Source organism: Triturus cristatus, chromosome 4_2, assembly GCF_964204655.1.
Source record: "Triturus cristatus chromosome 4_2, aTriCri1.1, whole genome shotgun sequence".
Lineage (NCBI taxonomy): Eukaryota > Metazoa > Chordata > Amphibia > Caudata > Salamandridae > Triturus > Triturus cristatus.
This window is the reverse complement of record NC_140586.1, coordinates 436,262,697-436,287,100: the sequence shown is the minus strand read 5'-3', so window position 1 is coordinate 436,287,100 and position 24,404 is coordinate 436,262,697. Positions and strand designations below refer to the sequence as shown.

Below are 24,404 nucleotides of genomic sequence, written 5' to 3'. Positions count from 1 at the left end.
GTAGTACCCTACTGTAAGGTTCTTAAATTATAACCTGACGATGTGAATGCAAATGTAATTTTAGTGGAGTATTTGGATTAATTTTAATCTGTACATCTGTATTTAGTCTAGAATGCGTGCCAGCTCTTTCTCTCGCTCTCCTGTGTTTTGTTTTATTTTTAAGTGCAGAAAAACGTAATTCATTTTCACGGGATAGATCACAGAGTCTTTTTAGCCAGAAGCCAAAATGAGTTGGTGGTGAGAGTCGCAGAAAAGAAAAGACTGAAGGGTGCAGTGAAATCTGATATAATGACGTGTAATAGTGATATTTTCACATGACACTATCTAAATAGAAAACACTTAGTACCCGATTATGAGTTTGACGGTGCAGTGGCGAGGCAGTCCCGCCGCCGCACCGCCAAGCCTGTGTGGAGAACGCATGCCCTAATTTGACTTTTTAAATCAATAGCGGGCTATTCCTTTGGTGGTCCCACAGCAGTGTATATAAACTAGGCACCGCATTGGAAACATCAAAGGAAGTTCCAGCACTGCTTGGACTGAAAAGTCCATGGCGTGCTGAGACATCTGTGCATGCACACAAGGGGGCACATGTTGTGCCCCCCTGTGTGCATCCACAAGACATGAGGCACAAGGGGGCCCTGGAGTACCCCCTTTGTTTCCTCACTGCCATCGTTTTCATGGAGGAAAGACCTCCATGAAAACAGTGGTGGTGATGAAAGTCGTAATATGCTTGGTGGGACACCGTCGGCCCCGCCAAGCATATAGATGCCTCTGGACCACCGCACCACCGACAGGGACCAGCTGTTACCTGGCAGAGTCGGCGGTCTTAAGGCGGCACGACCACTATGGTTGTGTTGGGCGACCGCCACCACAAGTCTGTTATCGGTCCCTCAGACATCTCCCCTGACCAGCAAGGGATAGGTTCAGGTAGTGCAGCTGGTGCAGTGGCACCAGCTGATTCATTGCCTCTGTGATTCCACCGGTAGTTGCAGCTCTCTGCATTAACAGAGTCCAGCAAAAACCAGTGCAATGCCGAAGTTTCAGATCAGTAATTCACTTTTTCTTTCACATATTAGAGATAACCCAATTTGCCCCAGAGGCTTAAGCAGAAATATCTCCTTAGTTTGAGCTGCTAAGTGGGATGATTGGGTACGGGCCTCGAAAGAGCTGAGACAGAATGCGTTGAAAGAAGACTGCTTTTATTATGATTCCAGTCAGAATAAAAGGCTTTTGATGATGCAAAACACTTTACACCACACACTTACTGATTTAGACACAAACCTGAACATGCCCATTGCACACGTGAAATGAAATGGCACAGCAATTGAGACAAGTGACATAACAGCACCATAAAAGCGTGCTTGGAAAGTGTAAGACAAAGAGAAATTAAATACATTATTTTCAATAACGCTTAATAATAGGTTTTGTCAACAAGATGAATTATGAATATAATGTTTTATTATTCACTTACTGATAAAATAATATAATTCCCACAATGTGGCCTAGCTTTTCTATTGCCTTTCATTGTAATGCATCATAAACAGAATATGGTGCAATTTCGCGATAAATTTTGTTAGGCAGCTGAAACTTACAATCATGACAGCAGAGACCATAATAGTTATAGAAAACCACAAACAAGTTTAGTAAAATGATTTTTAAGAATAATTTGCATGCATGGTTGTTGAAAATTTGTGGCAGTAGGCCATAGTTAACGTTAATCAGTTTCATGTAATAATACATTGGTGAAGCATTACTGTCACGCCTTAAGGGGGGGTGATTTGGGATCCTCAGGGAAACGCAGGCACTCAAGTATTTTGAGGGGGATGGCTTTATTGCCAATGGTCTGTTCAAACAAAAGAAAAGTACACAATGTCAGTGTAAGGTCCAGTTGAAGAGTATTCCTCTTATTTTCACCGGTCCCAGAACAGAAAGGAGGAGGGCTCCAACGTCAGAGACTCTGGATGGAGTTCCTGGCTGGCTCCAAAAGATGAGGAAGTCCCCAAAACACAAAAGAAATCAAGGGTCAGTGGGCGGTCTATGGTGTCGTGTTGGGCCTTAAGCCCACATTCCAGTAATCAGGGACACAGACACCAGAAGATGAATAGTAGTGAACTGGCCACGAGCACGTGCACTCGGGCTCTTTTATTGACGGGGCCACGTCACTCGTGACGCCCGTGATGGATGGGTGTGGGGTGCAGTGTGACCAGCCCTCAAGGGAGTGGCTGGAGGTGCAACTTCCTGCGGGACACTAGAACGTGTCCCGCAGGACACTACATTCCTCCCCAACTTTATTGAAGGACAAACAAAGTGTCAGTCCAACCTGTGGGGAAGAAAACAAACGGTTACCTAAGTACCACCGGGTCCATCAGTCTCTCGAGTCAGGTGGCAGGACGACCTCAGACATGGGCTGGTGAACTTGGCTAGCGGCAGGACCTTCTTTAGCAGACACCCGTACTTTAACCTGAAGGGCTCAGGCCACGACTGCTGGCTTGGAGACGTCCGCTGCATACCGACAGTTCGCTGGCAAAGACATGTCTTGTATGGCTTCCCTTTTGCTGACGTCGGTGATGGTCTGTGGTGAGTTCTAACAGTTCTTTTAGTATGCTGAGTCGTGACCATGGATGGAGTCTCATGTGAGATTTCAAGTGGGTGTTGCTGGACCGACTGTCCCTGTTGAACTACTTGGCGGTGACCGGTATCATGTCGGTGGGGCAATGTCTCACCTTGCTCTCCCGCCTGGGGAGGCCCGTCGTCGGGGTTGCTGCGGGACTGTAGGAAGGCTGCACTGGAGCCGCTGCTTGTGTGCCATCTGGTGGCAGCTGCAGGACCGCCGAGGAGCCATTGCTTGGTCGCACGCACAACCCTCATGGGTGGATGATTGTTGGTCAAGACTTGCACTCGCTGCCGCGGTTCCGGTGTAGGCCAGGTTCACAGGTGGTTTCTGGTTCCATCTAGTCGGCTTGTGTGGCAACGGCTTCGGACTCCAGTCCATCGGTACTCGGGAGGTGGTGTTTGACGCATGTGCTGATGGCTGGCCTGGTGATGGCTACCAGCCAGGGGGTGAGTCGGAATGACAGGTGGTGGTGGCTTGCTGAGAGAGTTCGGGTGTCAGAATGGACCTGGGCAGCCACGTGCATCCGCCTTGCTGATGTTAAGGGGCCGTGGCGGTTTAACACGTAGTGTGTTGATCCTCTCTTGCCTGGCTTGGGGCCACTGCCGACTCCATCTTGAGGCGGTGTGAGGACGGACACTCAGAGCTGATCTTCAGCCGTGGCATCTGCGGACAGGGATGCCACTTGACTCGGACTGCTGACACTTGGGGAGTGGCCGTTCACCTGGGGAAGCGTTGTGGAGAGACTCGGTTCGCGACTGCTGCGGCTTACATTCGGTTCTCCCGTGAGGCTGTGTCCAGGGACGTTGGTCCGCCTTGGTGGCTGTCGGATGTGTCAGGGTGAGCTCTTGGCTTGCTGTGAGTCCTCGGTCTTCTCCCTTTTCTGGTCTGTTCAGCCCACCAGTGTCTTCCGGTTTTCAGGGTGACAGGCTGTCACTCTTCTTTCTTCGAGGGCGTTGCGCTCGGACCTCGAGGCGGTGCTGTCGCGGCGCCGGCTTCTGCCTTCGCTTCAGCGCGCTCCTTGCTTGACGGGCAACGTGACGTCCAGTCGCGTGTCGCTGGTGTTGGAGTGTCTGTTGCTGTGGCGGCCTGCCACGTGGTGTGTGCGACTCCTCTCTTGCCTGTCGTGGGTCACCGCCGACTCCATCTTGAGGTAGTGCTGAGGAGGACACTGTGTGGCTTTCGGGCCACTGCGGGTGCGACTCCTCTCTTGCCTGTTGTGGGTCACCGCCGACTCCATCTTGAGGCTGTGTTGAGGAGGACCCTGTGTTGCTTTCGGCCCTCTGCGGGGCTTCGCTGGTGCAGTGGGGACATGGTCGCTCTCTGTGCTGCGCTCAGCTATGTTTCGTTGCGGAGATGCTTCTATCTCCCGGGCGCCTGCCCGTGTTGTCGGATTCACTGGTGTGGTCTTCTGCGCGCTTCGGACCACGTGCGCTCTGTCTTCGCCTTGGGCGCTCCCTTCTGGCACTGGTGTGCCTGTGGTGTGGTTGGCGTTGTGCCTGTTCACCAGAAGGGGCGGGTGACGCGACCTCTTCACTGGCGGTGGTTTTGGGCAGCCACGTGTGGTGCGTGCTCTGCACCTGTCTTTTCTTGCGCGGTGGATGAGGACAGTTCTCTTGCAGCGCTGCTGTTCTGGCTGGCCGTCCACTTGTGATGGTGGGGGTTTGGATTGCAGCGTCTTTGGGGGTAGTGCTTGAGCTTGAGAATTTCCAGGCTTCCTTGGAGCGCTCAGGGCTGAGCAGAAGTCTTTTCTCTCCGACGGTCTGAGAGGCCTGTAGGGGTGTCGCGCAATGCACCCCACCTTTGGGCTCTTCGCTCGGGGTTTGCCTTCTTGATGGGTTCAGCTGTCCTTCCGCTTCTTGGCACGTTATTCTGCTGGGGTGGTCCTGGGCTACGGGCTTCTCTTTGTTAGTTATGGGTTTGGAGCTCCTCTTCTGTGAGTTGTGGGGGGCGTCCTTAGGCTGATCTCTGCAGTGGCACTGGGAGCAGTGCTCAGGCTCTTCAGCATGCCTTGCCTGTGACTGGGCGTGCCTGGGTAGGGTTTCTGGAGGCGCTCTTGAACGGTTGTGCGGTGGCACTGTCGCCACCTGCAGTGTGAGTCCAAAGACAGTCTTACGGTTGCTGAAGTTTCCTTGCTCATGGCGGTATGCCTTCTTGCTGGGTGTTGCTGTGTTTTGCTTCTTGGCACGTTCCTGTGCTGGGTTCGTCCTGGGCCCCTGGTTGCATCTCTGGCACACGCTGGCTGCAGGTGCCGGCATATCTCAGCAAAGGTCTTGCTACTTCCTCATTGACATGCCGAGAGTGGCTGAGGTGTATTGAGGCTTGATACTCTTGTGATGGGGCAGCTTTGTTGTGTCCACAGTAGTGCTACTGCCGCAGTGGGTGTCGCCCTGGGGTGTCTTGGACCTCTGGGGTCTTTGCTTTGGCATGGAAGCATTCGCGCTGCTGCTGATTACTTCCACTGGCTTTGTAGGGGATTCCACTGATCCTTGGTGGGTTTCCTCTTGCTGCGAGTGTTGCGCATGCTGTGTTGAGGTACTGTGTCGTGCACCACCCCTAGGTGCACTGTGGCTACTGTTCAGGTGCTGGGTCGGCTTGCTGCCACTGCGAAGCCATGCTGGGGTGATGATGCAGTTGTGAGGCAGTGCACAGTGTTGGTGGGTCCCCGTCCTCACAGGATGCTTTCTATTGTCTGGCTCTTCCCTTCGGTAATAGATCCTGCCTCTTGGACGCCAGTTTTCCTCTTTGCTGGGGGTTGTGTCCATCTATTTATTTATCTTTATTTTTTCTCTGGCTGGTAGCCAGCGGAGCGGGCTTCTTGCAGGGACTGTCTGTTTTTGGCCACCGAGTGGGAGCTGGGAACACTGCGTGGTTCACTTTGTGCTGGGGTGAAGAGGGCCGTACCCTATACTTATGTGGGGGTTTTAGGCATGCCTCACGACTCAGTTTTGTTTCTTGGCCTGGAGTCCACTAGTTTCAGTGGCTCTGAGGATGCATGGGTCTGGGCATTCCTGCCGTAGTTTTGCACTGCAGGCTGTTTCTTCCTCGTGTGATTGCTTGGGGCGCCTGCACTACCACTTGTGGCCGCTAGGTGGCAGTGCAGCGCTTCAGTGCACAGGGCTCAGCGGTCTTTCTGGAACTTGAAAGCCTCGGTGCGGTGCTGTCTTTGCCTGCTAGACGACGCAGGTGCTGCTCCCGCAGCAGCCTTTCACACGCAGACGGCTGTGTAGTCCCATGGGCATTGTGGAGACATGTATCGGGACATTTCCTGCAGTGCGAGCTACACGGGGAAAAGGTAAGGTAGTTTTCTCTGTCCCTAGAACTGGGAGCTGCGGGGTAGCCCAGGCTGGTGCAGCGCTACTGATGTAGAAGGCATCCGGAGTGTGCGTGCAGGGAAAGCAGACCCCTGCCGGTGCTCTGACTGGGCCGGTACAGCGGGGCAGAAATCTTCCACTTTTCCCGGGTATAGCAGGGGGGCCTGAGCTGGTTGGGATGCTGTCTTTGTCACCTCTCCCTTGAGGACAGTGCTGCCACCGTTTCTTCGCCGCAGGGAGGACGCCTATCCGGTCGTGCTTGGAGGCTGTGGGGGCGCGCACAGCAGGTGCTGCCAGTGCTTTCCTCCACATGCGTACACACAGGGGGACCTCGACTAGCAGCGCAAAGTTCACCGTGCCACTGGGGGCAGGCTCAGTCTCGGCTTGCGGGGGCCGTGCCGGCGGGGACTGTGGCCGACTTGCGATAATGGCATTAGTCCCATCGCCCGCAAATGCATCTCCGGAGCGCGCCTTGGGGGTTTACCTTGCAGACTCTGGCATGGCTCTGCCGGCACTATGGACACGGTCGGCCTTCCTACGGCTCGCAGCCTCCGGGTTTACGCTCTGCTCCTCTGCAGGTACCGCAGCCGTTGACCGCTTGGTGTGGGCTCAGTGCCCATGCGGGTGCAGGTGCCGGAGGAGTTCGGGGGGAAGTATCCTCCTCCTTTTCAGTGAGAGACAGCGACGGGGCTTTCCACGCACTGTGTGTACTGCGACCCGTGTCTCCCACGTCCTCGTAAACAGGAAATGTTCAGCCGGCAGCAGGGGTGCCCTAGACAGGGGCTAGACTGTCCCTCAGGCGGGTGAAGGGGCTTCCAGCGCACGCACGGGGGTCGACCCGCTCGTCGCCATTGTCGTGTTGGGCCTTAAGCCCACATTCCAGTAATCAGGGACACAGACACCAGAAGATGAATAGTAGTGAACTGGCCACGAGCACGTGCACTCGGGCTCTTTTATTGACGGGGCCACGTCACTCGTGACGCCCGTGATGGATGGGTGTGGGGTGCAGTGTGACCAGCCCTCAAGGGAGTGGCTGGAGGTGCAACTTCCTGCGGGACACTAGAACGTGTCCCGCAGGACACTACATATGGAGAACCAAACTGAGGGGAGGGGAAGACAGAAGTGAGGGGAGCACCGTTCCTGCTATACGGGTGGAAACCAGAGAGGCGAAGAAAGCAGCGGTGAGCTCCCACCTTACTACCCGTTCCCTTCCTGTGCTTTAACGAGTCCCAGGACACGCTCATGTATCTGTTCCAGCCACCCTCCTCCTGGAGAGTGGAGGCTTGTGGAGCGGTGTCGGACCCTGCCGCCGCTTTCTCCTGGTGTCGGGGTTGTCGGGGCGGCCTCCGGTGCACGTCTGGGCAGTCGCTGATCTGGCATTTTCTCCCTTCCCGCCACGTCCCTCGGCTCGTCCGCAGAACTCCAGGTTGTTCCGGACTCCTCCCTCTTCAATGCATCAGGGTTTCCAGATAGGGTCCACAGGGCTGGCGTCATGCATTCTGACTCCTCCCTTGACGGCTTTCTGGTATGTTAAAGGGACTGGCCTCGTCCCGCACCTGCGTTGTCATGACATCATCGTAAACAAATGGTTCCCAGTCCCGCTCCCCAGGCTCCTCCCGACAATTACTATTTTTCTTTTATTATGAAACGTTGGTTTGATGCATTATATTTGATTACAATTGAGTTTAATCAATCGGATGCTGATGTGCATTTTAAGGCTTTCAAACATTTTCTTTCCTAAACTGCATTTTTTCTAAGCCAAATACAATGGTCCTTTTCCGTTTCTCCAAATGTTGCTTTATTTGTTCTGTGCATTTGCCATCTCACACATTTCTTTAGAGTTCACTGTAGAAATGGTTTGGTTTAAAAGTGAACTATAACCTGATGCCATGAACTCAGTGGATGCAGGCACAGGTAAGAGCAATGGGGCGGTGAGGTGAGACGGGGCAGGTTGGGGGGTAAGAAGTTGACAGACAACATGGTAGGTAAAATTAAATAAATAAAACCACTTACCTGTGCACACCGCATCACCGAGCACAAGGTAAGTAGTTTTCTTGATTTATTTCATATAACCTACCTCGTCATCTGTCGACTTCTCCCCCTCCACCCTACCCTGTCCCGCCCCACTGCCCCACTGCTGTTACCTGTGCTGGCCACCACTGCATGTACTGTTACGTTGTATACTTCTCACTGTTGACAAACCTATGAGGCCTGGAAATCCAGTTCTTTTTCAAGATCAGTATGGGAAAGCATACAGAAATAATAGAAATATATTTGGTGATTTCATCCACAAACTATCCATCACCAAACGCGCATGTTATATTTTTCCTATGCGAGAGCCCTGAAAGCTTTTCCTAGGATTTTATAAACCACTCTTTGATCTCTTATTTTCGAACTGACTTTTGTTGATACTGCTGCCTTTAAGCAGTTGGTCTGGAATCCTTTTTTGTCGAACTACTTGATATTGCTTTATTTCCCCTTTTTGCCCATGTTTTTTGGACTCGCTCGTAGTAGACTTTAACTTGGTTCCTTTTACACCTTTTGCTTTAGAATCCTTTCGATGCTGTTAGAGAAATAAACCATCCTTCTGCCTTTAATGGAGGTTGAAATGTGTAACTAACTAATGTAAGTTCCTGAAACCCATTGTCTGCCTTTAATGATGGTTAGAACCTTGTATCTAATGATTATTTTATAACTACACTCTGAGATTTTGAACTTTGACTAAATGTGTAGGTTCATACTATACTGCGTGTTTTAATATTCATGACTGAAATACTTAAAAGATTGCTTATCTTAGATTTTCTTTTTCATTAATACAATAACCAAATTATCTAAATTGTCTGAGTCTGTTATTGTGTACTGACGTTCTTTCATTGAACTGTGCTATTTTTCCATTTAGTTCTAAATGTGCTGTAGGGAGAATCAGATCATCTTTTCAGAGTATCACATTCTGCTTCTTTTATTCTGTGTTGCTATAGCAGAGCTTTTAGTGTGCATATTTTTGGTTAGACTTAACTTCTTTAGGAGGTTGGGTTTTGCAATACTTTATTTCTATAGTATGGTCCTGAGAGTGTTATTTGAACCTTATCACAAACTTGTGACTTAGTCACCAATTAATAGTCCCCATTGGGTGGGTAGCGTTGTGTTTTGGACTCCCTAATTCCCACCCATCCTATCAGCAGAGAAGGATCCATCAGAGGACAATTCGCCTCTGTGGTAAGGGTAATGCTGTGATTCGGTTTGGCTGTAAACGGCCCAGTATGATTAGAGCGATAAAGAGTAAGTAGAGAAAAGGTAAAACGTGTTTACCGCTTCTGCTGGATCACTTCTTATGGTCCACTCCAGATAATAGAAGCCTGCTGTTTATAAACATCATCTATTGGATGTTTCTGTATGCACATATGCTCAATGGAAAAGTGCAAGACAGAAATGGCTATAGCAGATCTTCAGCTCTGACTTGCACATCGTACGCAGATCTAATCAGTACCTAGTCCTATATCAACTCCTAAAACAAGCACAACCAGTACAGTGAGAATCTGATCAAAGTGTGATTGCTGATTCATTGAGCCAGATTACACAGCAGTGGCAGGAACAGGTGAGTTTTTGGGTCAGATAGGAAACGAAAAGAGTGATAAAAAAGAACCTGCAGAAGTGGACTCCAGAGGCACGAAGTGCAGGGTGGTGGAAGAAGAGAAAAGAAGTGGAATCACCACTAAAAAGCCTAAGTAGGGGGGCGTGGCCTGAGGCATCAAGATGGCGGTCGCACTCTGAGAGTGCTCCGGACCCCCTCCGTCACCTGCCTTCATCCGCCCGTTACCTGCTATTTTTGAAACCCTCCTGTGATCAGCGGCGATCCTGCGGCCCGCCAGCTGTGCTCCGGTCCCGCTCTTCGGCTGCCCGGGGCCCCTGTGGCGTGATCTGGCCTTCTCATGTCCGGGGCCTGGCCCGGCTATGATGGCGGCCTCCTCGGCGACCTGGTAGAGCATCAGACAGTCTGAGACCTGGCGCTCCTGTTGGGCTTCTCGGGCCTCTCTGGAGCGGTGAGTGCACCCGCCTGCTTTTCGGCGCGGCTTGAGGCCTGGTTGCGCACCTCACCGGGGGTAGCGGTGCTGAGGTGGTGCTGCGGCAGCGACGTGGGGTCTGCCTCCCGTGTGCGGGGGGGCCAGGAGTGGCTCGGCCGCTCGCTGACTCTGCTTGGCTGCCTGCGCCTATCGGCTGCTTCGCGGGATGCCCACGGCACCTGGGGGTGCTGCCAATCTCGGCTGCCTTTGTCGGGCAGCGGTGCACTGGAATTGGGCTTCCTCCCTCCCCTGGCTGTCCCAGGTTCCTCCGACCCGAGCGCTGGGCCCTGCCTGGCCTTCCAGACTGAGTCTATCAACGGATTGTGGCCCGACCTGCCAAGACCCACTTGAGGCCTTGTGGAGCGGCGCCCTCCCGGGGGGCCTAGACGTCACCTGCAGCTTCTTTTGCCCCCGGACCTGGGCCCTCGTGTGGATTTGGGCCACAGCGGGGATACAGCCTCGTTCCGGCCCCTGGAGCAGCCGGCCCTGAAGCAGCGGAGACCCCCTCTGGCCCGCCTAATGGTGGACTATTGGTGAGTGGGGTGCGAGCCAGCGGAGGGTGGAGGGGTGGTGCGGGTGGTGTGGTCATTACGCCCCTCTCCCCCCTCCTTGATAGAACTCGCGCCCCCGCATTTGCTCGCCAGAGAGAGAGACTCGCCCGTGGCCCCCCTGCTGACATTGACTCACCCCGGCTACTAACGTCCAGCGGGGGTGCTAGTCCTGCCTGCCAATTGGGGGTGCCCCTGTGGGCTTGATCATCGGTGTGTGCGAGCTGACTCTGGGCGACAGGCCCTGCCAAAGCTCAACTTCCTGCCAGCAGGGTGCATAGTGCACTCTCTGTCCTGGGACCCCCATCTCTGCCTGGTGCTGCCTCGTGTGCGGTGGGCCTGTGTCTGTCCATCACTGCCGGGTGGTGCGGAGCACGCTGCCTGCCCCTGCACTGCTGCCCCTCACCTGGACCTGCCCACGCCTGGGTGGCACCCACTACCCGCCGCCCCTGCCGCCGCCACTCGCCAAGTGATGCCTGACCCAGACTCTGGCCCAGCTAACACCTGAGGTGGTACGGGGAGGGGGGTAACCTGTCTCCCCTGGGCCTTCACTGGTGCCTCTTTGGCAGGGGAGGGGCAACACCTCATCCTGTTGATCGTGCCACCAGAATGGATTCAGACGTGTCCTGTTCTTTCCTTGTAGTCCGTGGAGATCCGTGAGGGGCGGACCTGCTCGGCCAGGCCCGAGTATTGAAGGTCTGGGTGTCGGGGAACCCCCCCCTCTCTGGGGTCATTGACCGCCCTCTCGCCCACGTAGCAGCCGGACTTCACCCTCAGTGGCAATGAGGAGGCATCGCGCCCTCCAGACTCCCAACCCGCAAACCCAAACGAAAATGGACCAATACACTACGAATGAGCGGGACCCGGGCGGAGGGGCATCAGGTGCTCCTGCCCCTGCTGGGGGTGACCTTTCCACAATTCTTCAAGCAATTGGCGCATTGCAGGCCTTGGCGAGGTGAGGGTGGATGTGGCCCTTATTCGCCAGGTCCTGCGCAACGCCACAGCCCGAATCTCTGAGGCGGAGTCACGTATCTCCACGGCAGAGGATGACATAGGCCAACTCAAGACCCAGGTGGCCTGCCTCGTGACTCAGACCTCAGAGCTCCCCAGTTGGGCCGAAGACGCCAAAAACAGGTCGAGGAGGAACAACCTGCGGGTCATAGGATTTCCCGAAGGGACGGAGCAGGGACACGCAGACACGTTTAGGGAGACCTGGATCCGATCCTGGATGCCCACAGAGTCCCTCTCTCCATGGTTCGCAATCGATCATGCTCACCGATCTCTGGCTTCCCGTCCTCCGCCTGGGGCTCCTGCTCGGCCCATCATCCTGCGCATTCTCAATTTCTGAGACAGGGATGCCATCCTTAGGGCGGCGAGATCAAAAGGCCCATTGATGTTCCAAAGCAACAAGATCATGGTCTTTCCGGACTACACCAGGGAGGTGCAGGCTCACCGTTGAACATATGTTGAGGTCAACCTGTAGCTCAGCAATTTGGGTCTTCACTACGGCCTTCTCTTTCCGGCCCGGCTCTGAGTTGTTTTCCAAGACAAGACTTTTTTCTTTGACAGCCTCCAGGCGGCTTGGACCTGGCTTACGGAGGAGCGCCCTCTCCGGAGCTGGCCTGTCTCCCCACTGACCGGATGGGAACCGGTGTGGCTTCAACCTTGCCCAAGCCCCAGACACGCCGCACTAGGTCCCATAAAAAGGGTGATCACTGCGATGCCACCTCCCGCTCGCCACAAGCGGTGTCCCAACCGCCCCCTCCCCAGACTTTGGCACGGAGGTCTGCTACTCCCGGCTCCACCGGCTCCTTGATTGACCTCAGCCGCATCCCAGACCCCTCGGAGACATTGCGCCCTACCCTGTCCAATTCAGACCTGTCTAGGAGCCTGGGGCCTTCAGACATGAGAATCATACACAATTCTTCACAATGCTCATAGAGCAGGGGTCGCTACCTATTCTGTGAGTGCGGAGGAGTCCACCTCTGCGAGGGCTATGCTCCGATGCCTGTCGACCTTGTTGCCTAGACTTTTTCACCTCCTTTTGTTGATTTATTTGTTCCTTTTACAGCTGATAACGAATTTCACATCCCCCTACATGGAGGGGTCCATCTCTGCTAAGTTCATGTTCCACTAACCGTTTTAGTTTAGCGCTCAGATTTCTTTGTGTTGGTGTTTTTGTTGTTGTTTCCTTTTCAGGCCGACAGATGCTTCATTTTCATAAGTGTAGGGTGGGGGGAGTTGGGGGTACGGGGGGTAGACTGTTGTCTCCTGATTTTTTTGTGTTTGGCCACCTACGGGACGCAGTTTTTTTTTTCATGGCAGCTTTCCAAGCTCACACAACGTTGATAAGGACATGGGCCTCGCCACACCATTCGGGCTACATCCCCGTGCCCCGGTTAAGGGTCGTTATCTCCCTTGGGATCCGGGTATCCCCCGTACTGTTCCCTGCACACAATACCCGCTCCAATGATGTCCACCTTAAGTAGACCCCTCCATGTCCTGTCCTGGAACGTCAATGGCCTGCTAGATCATATTAAGCAAACTGCTGTTCTCCGCAGCACCCAACGCCACGCACCCAACATTCTTTTCCTCCAAGAGACGCATCTTCTGGGTAATCACTGCTCCTTCCTCGCCCGCTACGGGTTTGATAGGGTCTGGCATTCGGGTTTCTCATGGGGTTCCCGGGAGGTGGCCATATTGATTCGGAAAGGTCTTCCCTTTTCCTTGACACAGGCCGAGGTGGACACACAAGGCCGCTATGTGGCCCTGACCGGCAGGATTGAAGGGCACCTCATTAATCTCCTGAGTGTATATGTTCCCCCTGCCACACAGCCCTCTACCCTTCGCCACCTCTCGAGTGTCTTTTCCACCTTTTCTCCGGGTCTGGCAGTCATCGGGGGTGATTTCAATGCTGTGTTGCACCTGCCGCGGGACACCTCAGGCACTCCCTCTGCATCCCGTCTAGCCTCTGCTAAGCGTCTTTCTGATTGGTCCCCCGCCCTGGTTCTCTGTGACACTTGGAGGGTGTGGAACCCCCGTCGTGATCAGTACACCCACACAGCGGCGGCCCACCACACTCATTCCCGTATTGATTTGTGCCTACTGCCAGCCTCCGACTGTCAGTTGGTGTCCGGGCTACTATCTTACCCCGGGGCATATCAGACCACTCCCCTGTCTCCCTCCGTCTCAGGACTCCTCCAGAGGGCGTCCGCACGACCTGGCTTATGAACGCTTGGATTCTGCAGGACAAGGAGTTAGTTGAATCCCTTGAGCAAGAGCTGAGGCAATGAATTTTGATCAACACGGGCTTGGTCTCTTCGCCGGGTACGTTGTGGGAAGCAGGAAAGACTACTATATGGGGAGTAGCCAAAGGTTTGGTTCATGCAAGACGAGCGGCCGAGGCCGCCCGCCTTGCACAGCTGGAGGCCCACGCTGCTCAGTTGTAGGCCGCCCAGGCCGATACTGACGATGCAGATTCCACCCGACAACTTGCTCTGCTCCATGAGGAAATCTGTCGCATCTCCTTGGACTCCGCTAAAATGCTCTGGTACTCCTCAGTGGCACGTGTGTATGGCTGGGGTGATAAAAATGGCAAACTACTCCACAACCTAATCTCATACCCCAAAGCGGACCGCGTCATCTCGGAGATTTGTGATGCGGCGGGTTGTCACCAATTTACCTCGCGGGCCATTGCCCAATCCTTTGCGGGTTACTATGCCACTCTGTACGCAGCCAGGCCTCCCGTGGCCTCCTTGAAGGCAGAGTTGTCAGAGACCGGGACCCACCTGCCTCGCCTTTTCCGGGAAGTCTCTGAGACCCTGGATCTTCCCCTCTCACCGGAGGAGGTACATGGAGCCATTTCACACCTGCACTCGGGCAAGACGCCTGGGCCAGACGGTTACCCCCAGGAATACCATGCAACGTACCGTGACCTGTTGGACCCGCAACTGGTGGTGCTGTTCCAAAATGTAGTGGACACGGGATCCTTTCCCCCTGAAGCGGACGTGGCCACCACTGTGGTGCTCCCAAAGACACAGCTGCCCTCCCTTGCCTGTGCAAACTACCGCCCTATTTCCCTCATTAACACCGAGGTGAAAATCTTTGCCACTGTCTTGGCTCAACGTATCCGTCCCCACTTGCACATCTTAGTTCACCCAGACCGGAATGGTTTTATGCCTGCCCGGGGCACTGTATACGCCGCCTCCACCTTGCCATCGTGCATCGCCGCCGCCTCACCTCGTATCTGCCATTGCTTCTCATTGATTTTGAGAAAGTGTTTGACACGGTTGACTGGAGCTACTTGGAGGACGTGTTGGAAATGATGGCGTTTGGCCTTCCATTCCGGCGCCTCATCCGTGTCCTTTACTCCAGCGCGGGTCTTAATTAACGGGGTGCTTTCGGAGAAATTCCCCATCCAGAGAGGCACTCGCCAGGGCTGCCCACTCTTGCCACTCTTATTTGCACTTGCAATGGAGCCCATGGCCTCTCTCGTACGCCAAGACTCCGGCATCCGCGGGTGGGATTGGGACCCCTTTCAGGTCGACAAGATTGCTCTTTACGCCGACGACTTCCTCCTTTTTCTGGCAGACCCGGAAAGCTCTGGCCCACGCTGCCTAGAGGTCCTCTCTGCCTTTGAACGGGTGTCGGGCCTGCGGCTCAATCCGGCAAATTCCACTCTGGAGCCTCTCCACCCATCCCGCGCCTGCTTTGACTGGCAGACAAATATTCCCCTGCGCAGGCTGTCTTTCAAATACCTGGGAGTCTGGATCGCCCTGCTTCCGGAACTCGAATGAGCCCAGAATGTTACGCCCCTGGTCGACAAGACCAAGGCTGATCTTAAGAAGTGGCAATCCCTCCCTCTCAACCCCCTTGACAGGAGTGCCCTCTTTAAAATGATGGTACTCGCCCGCTTTTTGTACATTCTACAAAATGTTGCCTTTCACCTTCCGGGGAGTTGGTTCCGTGAGATTGATGGTATCCTTACCTTATTTTTATGGGGAGGCGGGAGACCGTGAATGTCTTTGGCACACTGCCACATACCCCCCTATTATGGGGCATGGGAGTCAACAACCTCCACCTTAATTATCTAGCCACAAGACTTATTGTTGCCCACGATTGGTTCGTGAGCGGCTGGTCCGACCCAGCGTACCGGGTGGAATTTCGAGCGATGGACTTCCCGCAACTCCAGGCTAACTTGTATGGGGCACACATACTGCAGGACCTCCCCCCCTGTCACCAGGACGACTCTCTTGGCTTGGCGCACGGCACTGCACCACACGAAATGGGACCGGAAACTCACCAGACAGACGCCCTTGTGGTGTGGTGCGTGGCTGCGGGAGGCCTCGTCCCTTCGGGGCTTTCATCAGTGGGACAGCATTGGGATCTCACTCCTTGGAGACGTCTGGGTCGGGTACCACATCAGAACCTTTGCGGACTTGCAGCAGCGCTATTTCCTCCACCCCTCTCAATTTTATAAGTATCTACAACTTAGACATGCCCTTCAAGTGCACATTCCTTCTCCCACCTTCCTCCCCGAATTTAGCCCTCTAGAAGCCCAGGTGACGATGGGGAACCTGGGTGGAGGGGGGGTGTCCCGGATCTATCGCTCCTTAGTGAATAATGGCCCCGTATCCTTGGACTCGCTGCGCGCCTGCTGGGAGGCGTGGCTGGGCCCCCTGGATGCTGCAGACTGGAGGGACGCCCTCATGCCCCAAAACACTGACGACCTCCTCCAAGCTGAGGTTAATCAAACTCTACTACTTACATACGGCATATCTCACCCCCGCGTGTCTTTACAGCACCCGATTGCGGCCCTCCCCGACCTGCACGCGATACAATCACGCCCCTGCAGACTTCTACCACATGGTTTGTCAGTGTCCTGTCCTGGCGGCATTCTGGGCATGGGTGGAGCTGGAACTCACACTGACCCTGTGGTGGGCAGTCCCTCACGACCCGTTGTGCTTGATCCTGGGTGTGTTTGATGGCCTAGATGGTTCCCGAGCTGATAAACGCTTCCTTGGAACAGCAGTGGCAGTGGCAAAGCGAGATATTACGGCACTCTGGTCTCAGGCCAAGTCCCCTAGTATACGGAAATGGAAGCGTGGGGTCGACTGGTGTGGGACCCAAGAGGAATCCCTCTTTGAAGTTTGGGGATGTCCCGAGCTTTTCACGAAAATCTGGGGTAAATGGTTCAATCTACTTTCCTAAAGGGGTGGTATGTTTCATGCTTACTGTTACCCATAGATGTCATTTTACCCTGGAAATTTGATTCTCAAGGCCCTTTTTCCTCCCATGTGGCTATGTATAATGTGCTTGATTTTGCTGCCATTGTAAATTTGTGGTGTGTTTTAAGAATTAATTAATTAGATTATCAAAAAAAAAAAGCCTAAGTAGGTAGCAACCCCAGGGGAAACAACCATTACAATGCAGTCATTACAAAACACTACATTGACAACGCAGTCATTACAACTCAACTTCCTTTACATCGCATGCCATTACAACGCAGCCATTACAACGCAGCCATTACAACGCATGTCACTACAACACATGCCATTACAACGCATGTCACTACAACACATGCCATTACAATGCATTGTAAGGTAAGTAACGGGGAATAGTAATTTTTACCCCTACACTATCCAAGACTTACCCTACTGTTGCACTCACTGGAGTGGGAATAGTAATTTTACCACTACACTATCCAACACTTACCCTACTGTTGCACTTATGGGAGTGGGAATACACATTTTTACCCCTACACTACCCAACACTTACCCTACTGGTGCACTCACTGGATTGGGAATAGTAATTTTTACCCCTACACTATCCAACACTTACCCTACTGTTGCAATAAAAGTATTATGCGTTGTAATGGTATGCGCTGTAATGGTATGCGTTGCTATGGCACGCGTTGTAAAATCATGTATTGTAATGGATGTTGTGATGTAAAAACCACGTTGTAAAGGCATGCGTTGTAAACGTTTGTGTTGTAACATGCCCTATTATGACCCAAGTATTTGGCAGTGGACTCCCAAGAAAGGCTGTGGGCTCCTCCATCTATCATTTCTGAATGTATGTATGTCTATATGTATGTATTCATTTTATTTTACTTTGCTTTGGGGTGGCAACTGGGGTGGGGGTCCAATTTTACTTGTTGGCATTAAGGCCCATGGCAATCTCACTTATGCCACTGCCTAGTTCCATTCCTGCAAACATGAGCACATTATTTAAAGACTTCCCAAAGATAAACCATACATACCTCTGTACCATCGTGAGCACAATGCTGAGATGTCAAAAACCATATGTAATCTACAGCCCCTTGTTTATTGGAAACCACGCACTGAAAATTTAGACATAACTTCGAGAGAGATTCTACTAAAGCTGAAAATCACACTCTTCTGTCGCAACAAAACTGAAAAGGACACCAAATCATAATTTTTTATATCAAAGAAACACATAACTGAGAAATGTATCCCTTATTCATGTATCATATAACTGGGATAAGTTCAAAGAAACAGTGACATCAACCTGCCAGGAGGTACTGAGTCTCAAAAAACACCAGCATAAAGAATGGATCTCCACCAAGACTCCCCGCAAAATCCAAGAGGGAAAGAAAAAGAAAGCTGCAGTCCACACCAACCGAAGAAGAGCAGAAAAAGTGAAAGCTTAAGGCGAATTTACCAACCAACAAGGAAGCAAAGAGAAGCTTAGGAGCAGACAATCAAAGATTCATTGATGGTAGTGCCACAGAAGCCCAAAAAGCAGCAAACCATGCAATCTTAAAAGAACTCTACGGCATAACACGGATACTCTCCGGCTGATTTTGCAAGACAGAAAAACCTGTTAAAGACAAAGCTAGGATGAAAATCATGGGTAATGAATGGCAACAATGACCATGGTTGGAGCATTTTGAAGAAGTGCTGAAGCATCCAGTGTAGAAGTCTCTACCAGACATACAGCCGGCTGACAAGGACTTGCCAATCGACTGCAGCAGACCAACCAAGAAAGAAATACGGCAAGCCATCCAATACCTGAGAAATGGGAAGACATTGAAACATCAGAAGACATGCTCTATCCAATGTTTGAAAGGAGCTTGGCAGACGAAAAGTTGCCATTAGACTGGAAGGAGGGATATCTCATCAAGATCCCAAAGAAAGATGAACTGAGTAACTGCGGAAATTACAGACAGATAACTCTTGTATCAATCCAAGCAAAGTGTTCAACAGAGTCATCCTGAACAGAATGAAGAAACAAGTCGACACTCAGTTGCGAGACTCGCAAGCTAGCTTCCGTAAAGATATTTCCTGCACAGACCAGATTGCAAAACTGCACAACGTCATTGTACAGTCGATGAAATGGAACTCCCCCTTCTATTTTAACTTCATCAACTATGAGAAGGTATTCAACAGAGTGGACAGAGAGACCTTTTGGAACTCCTCCACCACTATTTTGTACCTTATAACTTGTAAGAATCATCAGGAACTGCTACGAGGGAATGGCCTTCAAGATAGACAGAAGACTTTCAAGTGAGGACTGGAGTCCCACAGGATTGTTTGCACTCACCTTTTCTATTCCTGCTGTCCATTGACAGGATCATCAAGACATCCACAGTAAGGAGAAGTAATGGGGTCCAATGGACACCTTGGATGCAGCTTAACGACCTGGAATTTGCAGACAACCCATCTGCAGATGCAAGAGAGGACCGACAATGTGATAGCCACATCAGCACAACTCGGCCTGGTATCCACAATGGAAAAAACAAGATCCTGAAGGCTAACACGGCCAGCACAACTACAGTCACTCTTGTAGGGGAAGCACTGGAAGAGGTTGAGGCCTGCGCCTACATTGGCAGTGTCGTACAAAAGCAGGGTGGCACAGAAGTCAAGGCAAGAATTGGCAAAGCAAAGGCTGCCTTCATTCAGCTAAAGAAGATTTGGAGCTCCAAGGACCTAACACTGAATATCAGGATCAACCTTTTTAACACCAATGTAAAAACAGTCCTTCTGTATGGAGCAGAAACTTGGAAGACAACAGTGGCACCACCACCAAAGTATAAACCTTTATTAACACCTGCCTGAGGAAAATCCTCCAAAACCATTGGTCAAACACCATCAGCAGCAACGACCTAAGGCAGCAGACTTTCCAACTCCCTGCTCATGAAGACATCATGAAAAGACGCTGGGGCTGGATAGGTCACACCCTCCACAAGCCCATATCAAACACCACTATGCAAGCCCTGACCTGGAACTCTCAAGGGAAAAGGTAAAGATGAAGGCCAAGAAACACCTGGCCCTAAAGCCTTGAGGGTGACTACAATGAAATAGTTTACACCTAGAGTCAGATTGAAAGAAAACATAGGACAGAATTGGCTGGATAGTCCTGGTTGATGGCCTATACCCCAGGAGGAGAGGAGTAGTAGGCATAAGGAAGTAAGAATGTATCACACACCCGGGTGCACAGGAACCTTCAAATAAACCACTTTCACCCCAAATGCAGCACGATCAAGCAAAACCCAAAACCCTGACTCCAAGAAACAAATGTTAGAATTCCCTGGGCTTGCTGGAAAATAATATGTACAAGCATTACAATAGGATAACCAACCAGTGTAGCTCCCAGCTTCATAACCCTGGAACAGGAGCTTATTAGCCCCAATATCTCAAGTGCTGCATAGTTCTAACCAGAGCCTGGGATAAAATGAACCCTCCACTCTGTATGTAGCATTGATAGATATCCAGACTAGCACAGCAGTGCACTTTAGGGATTTCCACAGGCATCTCTAGTGAAAACTCTATCTGTGCAATGCTGAAGATGTTCAGACTCCTGCTTCTATCGAGAGCTATGATTGGTCCATACAGTCTCATTGGTGATATGGAAGCCATGGTCAAGCTCATATATTTCAAAAAGGGAATCCTTATAGCAGACAATAGAATCAAGCTTGATGTTCTAAAAGTGCTTTGGAATAATTTCAAATAGCCCTTACAGTGCACAGACACTCTCCTCAAAGGCAAAACAAACCAAAGAATATGTTCTTCCAGAAAGCAATTTTCAAAAAACCTGATCATGGTGCACACACTCTCTATACTCAGCAATGGATCGGCTTCATCAGATGTGGATAAAGTGACAAACAGACCTTCCACTATAGCCACCATCTGCAATAATAGTTTTTAAGCGATTGGTTGCTCATTTGTTGAGTGCTAACTCCTTATTTCTTCAGCAACAGCTGAGCTCAGAAGCATAAAGTAGAACTCTGGACCAAACAAAATCTAATACCAGCCGCATGTATCCCTGAGAAGCCACTCTGTTATGTCATGTCATGTTAAGTTATGCTGTGTAATCTTTAGACTCTGTACATCACTGTACACCTCCGGCCACCACAGAGCACATGGATCAGAGAGCAACAGAATGTCAATGATGAATCAAAAGCAGTAACTAATGATGGGCAGGAAAAGACTGCCTGAATAAATCGGTCTTGAGCGCTCCCCTGAAGGACTATTTTTGCTAAATCTTTGGAGGTCCTCTAGCCTTAATTCTAGATGTCTTCCACATGTGCCCTCAGGGAACACTCATTCCAGCAAGCTTTGTAACATCTTATCATCAATATAATTGGGGCCATCGTCCAAATATAGTCATGGCCATCTGCAAGTATGCCCCAACATTTTGAGGACCTTCTCTATAAATTGTCCAATGAGCCATGGGGTGAGACTTTTTTTATTAAACCATCTAATTGTGTGTTTTACCTAAAACAGTAACATCGACCATAGATTTAAATACAATATTCATTCATCCTATATAGCATTTAGATATGTTTAGGGTTTCTGGTTTTCAGTTGAAACGGATCATAACAGATGAAACACCACTGTTTTTACAGCTTTGGAGCCCTCCGGTATCAAAGCAGTATAAGTGCATCCTCTACCTCTACACTTTTTTCTGTGATGGGTGCTCCCGGTATGACCCACATGACAAATAATTAACCACAGAAACCCATAGACACAGCCCAACAATTTAAAATGAACTCCTTTCATTGTGTGAATTGCCCAGGCAAACAACCTATGGGTTCCTGGAGATCATGAAATTCCTTTATTGCCTGACCTGGTTCTTTATACAGCAACAGAGTTTGCTGTCACCAATGACAGTATGATATATTTTTCAGTATAGCTAACACTATGCATATTAATTTCACAGCAGACTCTACCCAAAATCAGGTTGAGCAGAAATAGGTCCAGATCAGATGTTAATGCTACATTAACCTTTTATCAGCTGATGCCAAATATTATTTATGTGCAAATATATTCCCAACCATTCGCATCCTGGACATGGTGTGGTGGATCTGAATTGCTGGAAAGAAGAGTTTGCATGCTGGTAAACAAGACAGGCTGGGAGGAGGGTGAAATAATGAAAAGATACTTGTAAAAACAATCTCAAGGTAATCGGACAGAAAAGGGAATTATGACAGAAAAAAAGGAAGAGTTAACATGAGGAATGAATGAGGGCAGGATAAAAATAAAAGCCAAATTTAATATAAGCACTGGAAAACTCCATCCCAGTAATATTTTTTAAGGAGCAAAAAGGAGTAAATACAGATGACTCCTGATTTTCACAACTTTAAACAATATTGAAATACACTGAAAAAAACACCAGAATGTATAACAAATAAAAACTGAAAACTAAGAAAGTCTAGATAATGATTTTGATTATAAACCAGCATTACCATTAACTAAGAAGTTAACCTATTCATCCGTTTTGAGTCTTCAATCTCCATGACAATGGCTTTGCAAGCAACTCTTGCAAACAGAAAGGAGCAGCCATCATCGGGCTTCCATCAGACAGTAGATATTTGACTCTTATTACTATTCTCCATACACACAGGATGCTGTCAGGCAGGGCATCTTGACATTAATGAGGAGCTCATGTCAAGCAAGGAGATGACAAACTCTGGCAATGTCCCCCACAGTCCCAGCAGCAAAAAGGGAGTGGACTACCCAATCATGCAAGTAAGGATAGACAAAGATCCCTGCATTATTGAGACAGAGTTACTAATGAAGGCAACACTTTGATTAACATTCTCGGGAAGGATGTTAGACCAAAAGAACACTTTCAGAACTGCCAAGGGCGCAACATCTAGGAAAATTCTAAACAATCCAGCTGCATAGGAATGTGCTGAAAAGCATAATGAAAATCTACGGCCACCAACCACTTACCCATGGTGATGGTCATGCTCAAACATCCTCCAGTGCAACAGGTGCCCTGGCCACATTGCCCCACTCCCTACATCACGTAACAGACAAGACACCAGGCCTGCATGGCCCAGAAGGCTATTAGTGCGAGCCACTTGCACATTTGATAGTACTCTTCCGACCATATGAATCAGTTCATGCTCAGAAGGATTCCACAGCCAGGTCCAGCACACCACATGGCACCCAAAATCCTCCTGGCATAGAATTCTGCTCCGCATCATTAGTCTTTCAGGGAGGAATCCAGTTCTTGTTTCCATCAATGGCATCCAGTTGCGACTGGGATGTATGCAGTAGGAGTATACAACCTACAGAATACTTTTTGTAGTCACTCCGAGTTAAAGAAAGAGCGTGCATTCTTCTCCAATTCATACTTCCAATTTTATTCTCAAGTTAGGCTTTAGGATCAATGCATTTTGGTCATGACTGCCTTGTTCATTAAGAGGCAGCCCTTCTCATAGGGTCTAATAACATCACAGATCACATAGTATACAGTCAATAGGAAGAATACACATTTAAAACAGTGCATGTCTCCCACATTGTTACAGAGGGAAATATCAAACAAGGTATGCATGCCATTAAATAAAATATTTAGATTAGCTCTTTCAAAGGGGAAAATTAGAGCATGTCATAATATATAATTCGTCTTTTTAGCCACTTTCTCTCCATTTTTTTACATATATAGTTTTTTGTGTACAATCGTTTGTATGAAGTCAGTGGCTTCATTCTTTTGATGAATGGATATGTTGTGATATCATTTCAAAATGTCAAACTACATCACAACATGTCCAAAAGACCCCTGACCCCCACCATTGACTTTATTTTAATAATTTATTCAGGAAAGGAAAAAACAACATGAACATTCTAAATCCAATTAGTGGCCATTGTTAGCTGCATGTTGAAGAAAACAACTTTTACCAGCTAACTACCTCAAAATAAACATGTAAAATGAAAAATACATAACAGATAGCTTGCATTGTGGTTCTATATTGCGATCTTGGGGTTCTGGTGACATTTGCAAGCCATTCAGCATTCATTCTTGTAATGATGTCACCAGAGTCCCTTAATTGAATGCTGGACCTTTTTACAGAGTAAACACCGCAAAATCTATATTTATTTATTTTAACTTCTGAAGGTTCCTTTGAGCATCTAACCCACGCCAGGGGGGTGGGGGATGCTCCTCCTCCACCTTATGACTCCTTCAATTTTGGCTGCAGCAGATTATTAGAGGCTTTGGGTCTGCAAACTCAGCTTTGGGTCCATAGACTAAAATGAGGTCTGGAAAAATTGCTCCCTTATACAACCAAATTCAATTATTTTTTCATTTCTGTCCATGGATGGTATGTAAACCAGGGTTAAACACAAGGAGATGATGGACGGAGTGCTGAAACCTTTTAGACACTCACCCCCAGTCACAGATCTGGGTTGAATCCATAATCGTTCTTTAGCTCACTGTGCCCCCCCCAGTTCAGGCACAGCTATATGCAAATCAGTCTTGACCCTGTGCCTCACGGGAACAGTCCAGACCGAACTGCCAAGCCAAGTCCTCCCTGAACCGTGAGCTAAAGAACAATGATGGATTCAACCCAGATCTGTGACTGGAGGTGAGTGTCTGAAAAGTTTCAGCTCCCCGTCCA

At 50.2% G+C, this 24,404-nt stretch overlaps 1 protein-coding gene across 1 annotated transcript in view; it reads left to right on the top strand.

The window, feature by feature from the left end:
• The window catches only part of LOC146834536 (deoxyribonuclease-2-beta-like), a 278,688-nt gene that overhangs the window by 27,844 nt on the left and 226,440 nt on the right, over positions 1-24,404 (top strand). The window lies entirely within an intron of this gene.